This window comes from Monodon monoceros, unplaced genomic scaffold (genome assembly GCF_005190385.1).
Source record: "Monodon monoceros isolate NGI ecotype Baffin Bay Population unplaced genomic scaffold, NGI_Narwhal_1 Super_Scaffold_15, whole genome shotgun sequence".
NCBI classification, from domain to species: Eukaryota; Metazoa; Chordata; class Mammalia; order Artiodactyla; family Monodontidae; genus Monodon; species Monodon monoceros.
This window is the reverse complement of record NW_021703771.1, coordinates 68,103,414-68,117,311: the sequence shown is the minus strand read 5'-3', so window position 1 is coordinate 68,117,311 and position 13,898 is coordinate 68,103,414. Positions and strand designations below refer to the sequence as shown.

At 37.5% G+C, this 13,898-nt stretch overlaps 1 protein-coding gene across 4 annotated transcripts in view; it reads left to right on the top strand.

Annotated features, from left to right (window-relative positions):
* Positions 1-13,898, top strand: part of PLAGL1 (PLAG1 like zinc finger 1) — a 66,922-nt gene that overhangs the window by 18,444 nt on the left and 34,580 nt on the right. For all 4 annotated transcript variants that reach the window (XM_029223355.1, XM_029223357.1, XM_029223356.1 and 1 more), the window contains exon 3: positions 3,232-3,273. The gene's annotated coding sequence lies outside the window, so the exon portion shown is untranslated. The remainder of the gene's footprint in view (positions 1-3,231; positions 3,274-13,898) is intronic.

Below are 13,898 nucleotides of genomic sequence, written 5' to 3'. Positions count from 1 at the left end.
TCCCCCCTCTCCCTCTCCTCCCCCCCTCCCTCTCTCTCTCTCAATGAAGCATGAAGTAGGGATGTTAGCAGAGTGATGTATGTACAACTGTGGGGAGTGGGGGGTCATTTGGAAGATAGTAGAGAAAGTGGGAAATTAATAAGAGTGAGGGAATATTCTGGAGTTGTGCAGGCTCTGGAACCCAGCTGAGTCTGAGTTGACAAGGTTAGAGTGAAGTCACTCTCCCCAGCTGTGAGACCCCGTCTCTGAACTCTTTGTCGCCATTTCTCCTGCAGTAGCCTTTCCATTCTATTGTTTTTGAGCATTTTTGATATTACCTGAGGCACTCTTCAGTTACACTGAGCTGCCTGCTGGGGCTGTCCAAGTTAAGGTCAAGGTACCCGTTATTATTTGGTTAGCTCTCTGATTACAAAATTGTATAGGTTTTTAGTAGTCTACCCAGCTTTTCCCCCAGCTCGTGCTATTATTGGTGTGAGATTTTGTAGAGAGTGAGGTGGTTCAGAAATGACTAAATTGTCTTTATCTCTATATAAGGTCATTATAATGGACTGAATGTTTATGTCCACACAAAATTTACATGTTGAAATACTAATGCCAAATGTGATGATATTTGAAGGTGGGGCTTCAGGAGGTAATTAGATCATGAGGGTGGAGCCTTCATGAATGAGATTAGTGCCCTTATGAGAAGAGGCCAGAGAACTAGCCAGCTGTTTTTCCTGACACGTGAGAGTACAATGAGAAGTCAGCAGTCTGCAACGTTGAAGAGGGTTCTTACCTGAACCCAAGCATACTGGCATTCTTCTCAAACTCACTTGGAACATTCATCAGGGTAGACCACATAGAACTCACTTGGAACATTCATCAAGGTAGACCACATAAAACACATCTTAACAAAGTTAAAAGGGTAGAAATCATATGATATCTGCTCTCAGACCACAATGGAATTAGAGTCAATAATAGAAAGACAACTGGAAAATTCTCAAAATACATGGAGATTAAACAACAAACTTACAAATAATACATAGGTCAAAAAAAATCTCAGGGGAAATTTAAAAATATTTTGAACTAAATAAAAATGAAAACACAACTTAAAATATGTTGGATGCAGAGAAAGCAGTGCTTAGAAGGAAATGTATAGCATTGAATGCATATGCTAGGAAGGAAGAATCAATCTGTTTTCATCTTAGGAAACTAGATAAAGAAAAGCAAACTAAATCTAAGGTATGGAGAAGAAAAGAAGTAATAAGAATTAGAGCAGAAATCAATGAAATTGAGAATAGGAAATCAATAGAGAAAAGCAAGGACACAAAAATTGGTTTTATTGAAGAGATCAATAAAATTGATAAGCCTCTAATGAGGCTAACTAAGAAGAGAAGAGGGAGGATACAAATTACTCATATCAGAAATGAAGGGACATCACTTCAGATCCCTTGGACATTAAAAGGATAATAAAGTAATACAGTGAACTAAGTGCCCACAAGTTTGATAACCTGGATGAAATGGATCAACTCTTTAAAAGACAATCTGCTAAAACACAGAAGAAGAAATAGACGATTGAAGAGGATTTCTCAATTAAAGAATTCAGGTAAATAATTACCTTCCAAAATAGAAAGCACCAGGCCCAGATGGTTTTACTAGTGAATTCTGCCAAACATTTAAGGAAGAAATTATGCCGGTTCTCTATAATCACTTTCAAAGGATAGAAGCAGAGGGAATACTTTTTAACTCATTCAGTGAGGCTAGCCTTACCTCAGTAGCAAAACCAATAAGCAATTACAGCAGCATTGTAGGATACAAGTTCATTATACAAAAGTCGGGTGCTTTCCTATATATGCTTTCCTTGTTTCCAATGAACAAGTGGAATTTGAAATTAAGAACACCTTCCTGGGACTTCCCTGGTGGTCCAGTGCATAAGACTCTTGTCTCCCAGTGCAGGGGGCCTGGGTTCGATCCCTGGTCGGGGAACTAGATCCTGCATGCATGCTGCAACTAAGAAGTCCGTGTACTGCAACTAAAGATCCTGCATGCTGCAACTAAGACCCCGCGCAGCCAAAATAAATTTAAAAAACTGCAACTAAAAAACCACCTTCCCATCATTTTTACTGTGAACCTAAAACTGCTCTAAAGAATAAAATATTTTGAAATAAATATTAAAACTATGAAATCTATGAGTTCAGTCACTACTTTAGCTTACCTTTTACCTTTTGATTTTTGAAGTGAGTAGTCTATGTTAAGGTAACGAGGAACAAACATCTTTTCAGAGAATTTGTTCCTTAAACTGAAACTTACTCTTTAATGCAGAAAAAAAGAATTCCTTATTCATGATTTGACATTCAACTACACAGTAGACTCTTAACACACAATGAGTAAGATACTTATTGTTCACAAATGGATGTTATTATTTTAGTGTTAAAAATAGATATACAAGGGGTTAGGGACAGAAGGAGGTTGTGGGGAAGGAGGTGGGTGTACTTATGAAAGGATGACATGAGGAATCCGTGTGGCATTCAGTATCTTGGCTGTCGGGGGATCTGTGAGCCTGCAGGTGATAAAATTCTATAGAAGTAAGCATAAACACACAAATAAAATGAAACTGGGAAAAATCTCAAAAGACCAATATAGGGCTTCCCTGGTGGTGCAGTGGTTAAGAATCCACCTGCCAGTGCACGGGATATGGGTTCGAGCCCTGGTCTGGGAAGACCCCATATGCTGTGGAGCAACTAAGTCCGTGCACCACGACTACTGAGCCTGTGTTCTAGGGCCCGTGAGCCACAACTACTGAGCCCGCGTGCTACAACTGCTGAAGCCCACATGCTGCAACTTCTGAAGCCTGCGTGCCTAGAGCCTGTGCTCCTCAACAAGAGAAGCCACTGCAATGAGAAGCCTGCGCACCACAATGAAGAGTAGCCCCTGCTCGCTGCAACTAGAGAAAGCCTGCAGGCAGCAGCAAAGACCCAATGCAGCCAAAAATAAATAAATAAATAAATTTTATTTTAAAAAGACCAGTATATTGTATAATATATATGATATATATATATACACACATATACTGATTGTGACATTGCACTTCAGTTTTGTGAAATATTACCACTGGGGAAACTGAGTAAAGGATACTAAAGATCTCTCTTAAAACTTCATGTGAATCTGCAATTATCTCAACGAAGTTACAATTAAAAATGCACACACAACTACTATATAAAACTAATATATAATTTTTATTTTTGTTTTTAGGTTTTTCCCGCCTGATTGACAACATAGTCATCATTGGCTTTTGTAAGTTGATATTTTAATTTCTTTATCCTTCACCTCCAACCTTGTATATTTTCTAATTACATGAGAATATTTTTCTAGGGAACCTGAACAAGAATTAGAGCAAAACCTTTTTTTTATTTGGTTCTTATATTATTTTAAAGATAGTCTCACTTTTTCTCATTAGGTGATAGTTATTTTGAGAAGGTTTGAATTACACATCTTGGGCTGGGGCCATCTGTTTCTTTGGAGTGACTTCCCATCAGGGTTATGATTAGCAGGAGCAAAGTGCCATCTGTGGAGCTGAGGTGGCACATCCATCCATCCCGTTGGACATCACAGTCTTCACCTAGAACATCCTTGTGGCAGATGGTAAGAGGGACACAACATCCTGGGAGAAAGCCACTAATGGGAATGGTTTGACTAATGAGGTATAACAAATTCTGTTTCATTTATCTGTGAAAATCTGGCAATGAGATGAAGGGAGAATTGCAGATTGGGAGAATTTAACTTTATTCTCATTTTATCATTTGGAGTAGCTATATGTCTGTTCAGTAACTTTTTCTTGTAGCATATTGAAGAAAAATTTAGATCTCCTGTTTCATGGTAGTTTTTTTTAATTCAGTGAAATCTAAACATTTGAAATAGATTTGAACAAACATTTTTAACCTGGGAAATAAATTATCCCCTCTATCACTGAAAACATTTGCAGTATTAAATGGCTAATCCTCTCCACTCCAACCAAACTTTCTTCTCCCTTAGTCTTCCTCATCTCAGTAAATGGCAACTACATTCCTCCAGTTGTTCAGATAGTCTCTGTGGCACCATCATCCTCTCTTCTTTCTGTCATCCCCTATACACCCAGCTGTCAGGAAATACTGTCAGCTCTGCCTTAAATATATCTAGAAGATGACTGCTTTTCACCATGTATTCTACTACCATACTGGTCAAAGCCTTCATCTTTTTATTAAAATAGCCTCCTAACTTGTTTCCCTGCTTTCACACTTTCTCCACTATAACCCATTCTCCAAATGGCAGCCAGATAAATTATTTAAAACTCTTCAGTCTGATCATGTTACTTTTCTGCTCTAGTGACTCCGGTGCCTCTCTTCACAGAGGCTTATCAACTTCTACATGATATGGGCCCCCATTACCTCTGATCTAACCTAACCTTTTACTGCTCCCCCTCACTCACTGCTTTAGCCATACCAATATTCTTGTTCCTACGTTGGGGTTTTGCAATTACTGTTCCCACAAATAGCCACATGACTCACTTCCTTACCTCCTTTAAATCTTTGCAAAATTGTCATCTCCGCATCCAGGCCTTCCCTGACTACCTTATTTCAAATTACCACTGTTTCTCCCTGCCTTACACTCCCAGCACTTCCTATCACTACAATACTTTATTTATTTATTATTATTTTTAAAATAAATTTATTTGTTTTTATTTATTTTTTGGCTGCGTTGGGTCTTCGTTGCTGCATGCGGGCTTTCTGTAGTTGCGGCGAGCAGGGGCTACTCTTCGTTGTGGTGCGCGGGCTTCTCCTTGCAGTGGCTTCTCGTTGCAGAGCACAGGCTCTAGGCACGCAGGCTTCAGTAGTGGCACGTGGGCTCAGTAGTTGTGGCTCGCGGGCTCTAGAGCGCAGGGTCAGTAGTTGTGGCGCACGGGCTTAGTTGCTCCGCAGCATGTGGGATCTTCCCGGACCAGGGCTCGAACCCGTGTCGCCTGCATTGGCAGGCAGATTCTTAACCACTGCACCACCAGGGAAGTCCCAGTACTTTATTTTTTTAACCACCTTCTGTTATATATTTTACTTATCTGTCTCCCTTTCACTTGAAGATGAACTCTACGAGAGTAATAATTTTTGTGTGTTTTGTTTACAAAGATGGGAAAGTGGGATAGGGAAAATGGATTGTATAGTGGTTACTGACTTTGCCTAATACAACCTTCTCTTGTTGCCTCGTGACCACAGAGATAGGTAAGTGAAAAAAGCAACTAAAATCTCAATCATCTGTGTATTTCTAGGATTACTGGGAGAAAAGCTAGGTTTGAAATTTCTTCTAAGAATATACTTCATTTTCTTTTCAGTGCTTGTTTGATTAGAAGTTCTTTGGTAAAAATGAGTAGATATTGATATTTTTAGTAAATTATTCCTAATGCCATTTTGTTACTGAAAATTTAGAGTGTTCTATCAGAATTTAGTTCCAGAAGTGTGCTTTTTAAGAGCTATAAATTAAGAGCAGACAGAATGGTGGATAGCACAAGTTTTAGAACCAAGTGTAGCCTGGCTTGAATTCTGGCTGTGATTCCAATAAGTACACTATAAGCAAGTTAATGAGGCTTTCTTAGCCACAGTTTGTCTTTTATAAAATTGAAATAATAATAGTTGTGAGGCTTATGAGGATTAATTGAGGTGATATACCTGGCCATTAGCAACATTCAGTAACTATTAATCCTTTAATCTGATATTGCTCAGTTTTATAAGCTTGAGATACTAGTAATAAATTATTTTACAGTGTACTTTGTAGAGAAGACAGTCTTTTATAATTTATGTCATTACATACAGTAAATTTTGAAAAAAATTATGTATATTTTATGGAAGAGAAAATGACTAGGAGACATGAGCTGCTCTGTAATGTGACCCCAGAAAATTTTTTGCATTTTTTGTGATCTCTACACTTCAGCAATGTGGAGAGGATGAAATGAGATAGTGTTGATTTGTCAGTACTTATTTAAAAATATAAAACATTAATGCAAATGTAAGGAATTGGAATATCATACTGAGGGGACTTCTACCATGACTTCCAGTCATGATGTAGTAACAGGAACTGGATTTATTATCCTGCCTTAGCAAAACAAACAAACAAACAAAACCCCATAAAATATATGAAACAAAGGTTTTCAAACATTGGGTGACAAGTGGCATAAGACAGTTAACCCTGAGATAAAGGAAACAAATGATGTGCCCAAGGCCACAGTGTAAGAGGGGAACCCAGACACAGCTCAGTAGTCACCCTGAATTGAGGTGATTAAGCTGGCAATTCAGGGAGGTTGAAGCAGCTAGAATTTGCAGGACAGAGGACCAGAGAGAAGAGAGCTCTGGAGATCTTCAGAGGGTTCCCTTGGAGTCTTCAGCTGAGTGCTGATTGGTGCGTGCTTACGAGAGAACTACCCAAGGCTTGGAGAAAAACCACTGGCAAGGGAAAGTTAGCTCATGTAGGGCTGGGAAGTGTGCATCCCCACCATTCAGAGTAGAAAAACTTTGTAATACAAGTGGCATTAGATGGAATGCTCAGAAGGGTATTGCCTCAGTGGTGAGGCAAAATTAGCCCTAGACTAAAGGCTGCCCTGATCCTACCTAAAAAATCTTAAAAGTGGGAATTCCCTTGTGGTCCAGTGACTAGGACACAGGTTTTCATTGCTGTGGACCTGGGCTCGATCCCTGATTAGGGAACTGAGATCCCACAAGCTGCACTGTGTGGCCAAAAAAAACAAAACAAAAAAAATCTTAAAAGTAAGCCATTAAAGAGGAATCATAACACTTTTTTAGTGAAGGGCCAGATGGAAAATACTTTAGGCTTTACAGGCAATATGACCTCTGCTGCAACTACTTAGCTCTGCCATTGTAATGTTAAAGCAGTCATAGATAATATGTAAATGAATGGGGGTGGCTGTATTCTAATAAAACTTTATTTACATAAATAGACTCTGGGCCAAATTTGGCTTGTGCACCATAATTTGCAGACTTCTGGTTTACAGGGTCACACTGTGGGACTTCCTTGGCAGTCCAGTGGTTAAGACTCCACGGTTCCATTGCAGGGTGCACGGGTTAGACCCCACATGCCGCATGGCGCGGACAAAAAATTAAAATAGAAAAGAAAAGGGTCAAATTGTTTCTAGTCACTTAACTCCAACTCAGAACAAAGCTCAAGAGTATATAAAGAAACACAAAATATCCAGCACCTAACAAGGTAACGTACACAATGTCTAGCATTCAATCAAAATTTACCAGATATGCAAAGAAACAGGAAAATTCAGTAGGAAGAGAAAATTCAATCAATAAAAATAGACTCAGAAATGAAACAGATTTAATAAACAAAGATATTAAGTTAATAAACATTTTAGTTAAGTAATTTAATAAGATTTTAATAACATATTCACTAAATGAAGATATTAAAAACATTAGTATAACTAAATTTTGTATGTTCAAGATAATAGAGGAAGCATAAATTTGTTAAGAAAAGACATGAAAGCTATAAAACGACCCAAATTGATCTTCTAGAGACAACATAAACATCTGAGATGAAAAATACACTGGATAGGATTAACAGCGGACTAGACACTGCAGAAAGAAAGATTGCAAGAACTTGAAGACACAGCAATAGACATTACACAAAATAAAACACACACACAAAAATCCTGGGGAAAAAAGCCCATCAGTGAGCTGTGGGATAACTTTAAACAGCCAAAACTATTGTGTAATTAGAGTCTCCAAAGGAGGGAGGGAACAGAAAAAAATCTTTTTAAAATAATGGCTGAAAATTTGCTAGATTTAATGAAAACCATAAGCCCACAAATCTCAGAAGCTCAATGAAAAGCTAGTAATTACCAAAAAAAAGAAAAAAATGAAGAAAATTACACCAAGGCACAACATTAATCAGATAATTTAAAACCAGTAATAACGAGAAAGATTTTAAAGTAGAGAACGGAGAAACTATAAATTTAGAGGAACAAAGAATGACAGCAGACTTTTCATCAAAAGCAAAGCAAGCCAGAAGACAGTGGAGCAATGTCTTTAAAGTAATGGAAGAAAAAACTGTTAACCTAGAAATCTATAGCTAATGAAAATATTTTTCAAAAAAGGTAGTGAAATAAAGACATTTTCAGACATTCAAAACCTTAAAGAGTTAGTCACCGTTAGACCCACACTACAAGAAATGTTAAAGTCCTCAGGAAGAAAGAAAATAATACCAAGTGGAAATAAAGAGCACCAGAAATGGTAAACACCTGGGTAAATGTATAAGGTTTTGCTTTTTTAAATTTAAATCTTTTTAAAAAGGTAATCATTTAAACAAAATAGTAATAGTGGAGTTGGGGTTTATAACATATAAAAGGTGTGACAATAATTGCACAAAGGAGGGAAAAAATTGAAATATAATATTAAAGTTTTTTTTACTATATGTGAAGAAGTACAGTATCCCTTAAAGGGATATTGTAATAAGTTAAGGATATAGCCATAAACCCTAAATCAACACTAAAGCATAAAAAATAGTCATAAGACAAAGGAGATAAATCAGAAAAAAAAAATAGTTCAAAAGAAGGCAGGGAAAAAGGGAAAAGGGAATGGAGAACAGATGGGACAAATACAAAAAAAAAAAGCAAGGTGCTACATTTCAACCTAACCATATCAATAATCACATTAAGTATAAATGGTCTAAATACTCTCAGTAAAAGGCAAAGAATATCAGATTAGGTTCAAAAAGAAAAAGCAAACAAGGATTAACTCTATGCTGCCTGCAAAAAAAGTGCACAACATATATATAAAGATAAATAGATTACAAGCTAAAGGATGGAAAATAATATACACTTCAGCACTAATTTTTTAAAAAGCCTGCGGACTTCCATGGTGACTCAGTGGTTAAGAATCTACCTGCCAATGCAGGGGACACAGGTTCGATCCCTCGTCTGGGAAAATCCCACATGCCGTGGAGCAACTAAGCCCGTGCGCCACTACTACTGAGCCTGAGCTCTAGAGCCCGTGTGCTGCACCTGCTGAAGCCTGCACACCTAGAGCTCGTGCTCCGCAACAAGAGAAGCCACTGCAAAGAGAAGCCCATGTACTGCAATGAAGAGTAGCTCCCACTCGCTGCAACTAGAGAAAGCCTGGGCGCAGCAACGAAGACCCAACACAGCCAAAAAAAAAAAAAGCCTGGAGTGGGGACTTCCTTGGTGGTCCAGTGGTAAAGAACCTGTCATGCAATGCAGGGGATGTGGGTTCAATCCCTGGTCGGGGAACTAAGATCCCACATGCCAGGGGCAACTAAGCCCATGCACCACAACTACTGAGCTTGCGTGCCTCAGTGAGAGAGTCCATGTGCTGTGGACCCTGCGTGTCACAACTACAGAGCCCATGTGCCCTGGAAGCCCGCGTGCCACAGCGAAAGATCCCTTATGCCTCAACAAAGATCCTGCATGCCACAACTAAGACCCGATGCAGCCAAAAAAAAATAGAAGAAAATAAATAAGTTTTTTTAAAAAAAGCCTGGAGTGGCTATATTAATATCAGACAAAGTAGAAATTAGAGCAAAGAATATTGCCAGGGAGAAAGAGGGTTCTTTCATAATGATAAAGTGGTAAATTCATCAAAAAAAATCCTCTTAAATATTTATGCACCTAATAACAGGGTTTCAGTATATACAAGGAGAAATAGACACATCCACAAATGTAGTCAGATTTCAGTACCCTCTCTGAACAGATACATCAAGTAGATAACAAACCAATAAAGATATAGAAGGTTAAAACACCACTATCAACCAGCTTGACCTAATTGACAGTTATAGAACACTCTACCCAACAAAAGCAGAATACACATTCTTTTCAAGCATGCCCAGAACTTTATCAAGATAGACCATATTCTGGGTAAAAAAAAAACAAGACAATTAATTTAAAAGGGTTTAAATCATACAAAGATTAAATCAGAACAGAAAGGTATCTGGAAAAATATCTTATAACTGAACAACACACTTCTAAATAACCCAGGGGCACATTCTAGGCCATACAGAACATGTTTCATTTCAAAGAATGCCAGTCATACGAAATACATTCTCAGACAACAGTGGAAATGAAGTTAATAACAAAAAGTTAGTGTAAAAATTCTCAAATATTTGGAAATGAACACAGTTCTAAATAATGCCTGCTGCATCAAAGAAGTCTCACGAAATATTTAAAAATATTTTAAAATAAAGTGAAAATATAGTCTATAAAAATGTGTGGGATGCAGCTAAAATAGTGCTTGGAAGGAAATTTATAGCATTAAATGTTTATATTAGAAAAAAACCTAAAATCAATAATTGAAGTTTCCACCTTATGAAACTAGAGAAGAGCAAATTAAACTTAAAGCAAGCAGAAGAAAGTAAATAATAAAAATTAGAGAAGTCAACAAAATTGAAAATAGGAAAATGATAAAGAAAAATCAACAAAACGGAAAGCTGGTTTCTTTGAACAAGATTAATAAAATGATAAACATATAGCGAGGCTAAGCAAGGATAAAAGAGAGAAGACATAAATTACCAGTATCAGGAAGGAAAGAGGAGCCACGACTACTGACCTCATGGATTTTACAGGGCTAATGAGAGAATACTACAATCTCTGCCCACAAATTTGAGAACTTAGATGAAATGGACCAAATCCTAGAAAGATACAAACTACCAAAACTCCCTCAGGGAGAAATAGATTACCTGAACAGCTCTATATCTATTAAAGACATCAAATTAATAGTATATATTAAAAACAAACAATACCACCACCACCACCAAAAACCTTCCAAAAAAGAAACCCAGACCCAAATGGTCACACTGGTGAATTTTACCAAATAACCCATGTGACATAAATGAAAAGGGTAATTGGGAAGTATTTTCAACTGAATGGAAATGAAACATTTCCAAATAATTAGGATGCAACTATAGCGGTGCTTAGAGGGAAACTTATAGCACTAATAATCTATATTAGGAAAGAACAGCCTCAAATTAATAGCTCAAGGTAAGGGATTGTTAAAATTGCCTTCAAATATCTGAATGTCTTTTGTTAAAAAATATGTTTGTTTCATATTGTTGGAGAAGACAATTAGAGGTGGTTATAAAAAGGCAATTCTTAGCCCTTCATAAGAAAGAAATAACCATCAAACTTCCACAGCTATGGACTGAGTTTCTTTAGGGAGACATGCTTCCTTAGACATTCTTAAGGGTTCTTCCCAACTATTAATTTCTGAGATAAATGGTAGTGAAGGAAAAAAAAATTTCTCAGTGTTAATAGGCTATAGATAAACAAGCACATTTAAACTGATGTGTTATATAGTAAGTAATGCAATGTAAGAATGAGCAGTAATTTTTAAAAATCACAGAAATATAGAATTAGAAGGAGCCTTAAGTGGTGTTGAGTCAAAGAACAGTGGCCTCAATTCCCTGCCTTTTTAAATATCAAAGTACTGGATAAAAAAATTTTTAAAGGGGGAACCATTGAAGTTTGCAGATCAGCAAAAGCAGTGAAGGACAACTAAATCACTGAATGACATATTCAGAATTCAGAGAAAATCCCATGAAGCTCAGGAACAACCAAGAATATTCTAGACGTGCTTGTGTACTAGGTAAAAGTTGGATAAATGCCATCTACTTTCCAAAGCCTTTTCTGGCTCCCCAAGACTTACTGGCCTGTCTCTGTCTTCCCATAGTATTTTGTACACTCTGCACTGTAGCATCTGCATACCATCATCTATCAATAAGGGGTCATGAAAAATGAGACAAGGAGTTAAAAAGTAAGGTTTGCCTTTTATCACTGGCAGTCTTTTCTTGTGCTAGAAAGTTAATCCATGTTCTCCTGGTGAGTAGCATGAGGGTCAAATGAAGTAAGACATGTATTCTTTGAAAACTTTAACGCACTAGCTACATAAAACAAGTATTCCTATTAGGTATTTTTCTCTTCATGTGGCAATAGTCTGTGAATTTCTGCCTAACACCAATACATTTCTACTTAAAATGGTTAAACGGCAAGAAGTAGAACTGATTGTACAGAAAAACAACATTGCTGCTTTATAGCAACCATGGACTTGCCTCAGTTTTTTTTTTTTTAAGACCAATTAGTGTTTCTATTTTGTATAGTAGCTTATCTTTTATGACAGTTTGATCTTGGTTTATTACTTGGCCCCATAAAATCCTAGACTTGAGTGCTAAATTTTTAGTGCTAGAGGGAACCATGTAATCTAGAGGCTGAAAGTTAAATTTTGTGTCTTTTTATTGAAAAGGAAGCATTTTCCCCCTTTTCACAAGTTTTATATTGGTTTGATTTTCAACATCAACGATAATAGCTACCATTATTGAGCATTTCTTATATGCTAACACTGCTCTAGGTGCTTTACACAGGTTATCTAATTCTATCCTTTGCAAGCCCTATGAAAGAAGGTATTATTCCTCTTTTACAGATGAGGAAACCGAGGTTCTGGAAATACTGTTAAATTGCTTAATTTACAAAACTACTAAAAGGTGACACTAAAATTTGAATGTGAACCTGACACCAGAGTCCATACTCTTAAACACTGCCTCCTTGAATGAGCGGTACAATGCATTGGGCTTAGAAATAGGTTCTTATTACTTATTTAATACAATTACGGAGAACGTCAGTGAATAATTACATGCAGAGGTGGTAGCTAGGGGCAAAGGAAACAGCATGGGATTTAGAAACAATATTTAAAGTTGTGACTCATATACTTATTTGTTCTGTGACTTTGGCAAATCAATTTATTACCTCTCTTGAGGCTTTTTTCCTCATTCAGAAATAGAAATTCATAAAACCACCTATCTCAGATGGTTATGGTGAAGATCAAATTGATGCTTCTAAGTGCTTTGTAAATGCTTTTGAAAAGTATATAAGTGAATTGATGAGTATATGCCGTCATTTGCCATAGCCTTTCTTCGAGTAGTAAATTTTCTGACTGCTTTTAGAAAATAATTTGATTTATAGAAATGTAGCGAGTTTCCAAAGCAGCTCTATTGAATTAGAGTGATCTATTATAGAAGGAGGTTATACTCCTAAGACCAGCTTTCTTCGATGAAGTACATCGTTTTTGAGGAACGATTATTTCACAATACTTCGTAAAGGAATTCTTCACGGATGTTTCTGTCTCCATTTTGGAAGAGTAGGGAGACACAGAGGCCAAAGTGAATCAGTGCCAGAGTCAGCTTTGAGGTTCCTAATATAACTGTCACACTGAGCCTACCAAGAATTCCACTACCTTTCCTGTGCAGTTGGGAGTTCTGTATTTTCTAAGTTTATTTCTGTCCCAGTTTGAGAAAAGTGAAAGTCTTTACCTTGAGGACTGTTCAGTACCCTATACAAAATGGCATCTTTGGCAGTCAAATGAATAATCAGTGAATGGACCCCCCAGGTCAGTCCCGAAGCTCCTAAGATGGGCACGTGGGAAGGTTGTGTTCTGTGTCATGGAGTGAGTTCTCCATACCTTTCATTCCAGTATTGTTTATTTTCTTTTTGGTTTAGGAATTTTGAAACTTAACCCATCTATTCCCATGTTTACTCAGGATTAGCAGCAGAAATGGAGTGGAGCACAATAAAATGAACGCATTTTGTTACGGGCTCTCGTGAGCGCAGTGTCAAAGTAGCAGTTCGGAATTCAGTGGAGACTTTGGAAATCTTCAAATTCTGTGTGTTCAGTGTAGGTAACGAATCAGGATAATCCACTTTCTTTCCTAGTCCCTCTGGTTCTCCCCTCCCCCCTCGCTAACCCTCTTCACTCACATGCGCGTGTGCGCGCGCGCGCGCACACACACACACACACACACACACACACACACACACACACACACACACACACACACACACACACACACACACACACACACACACACACACACACACACAC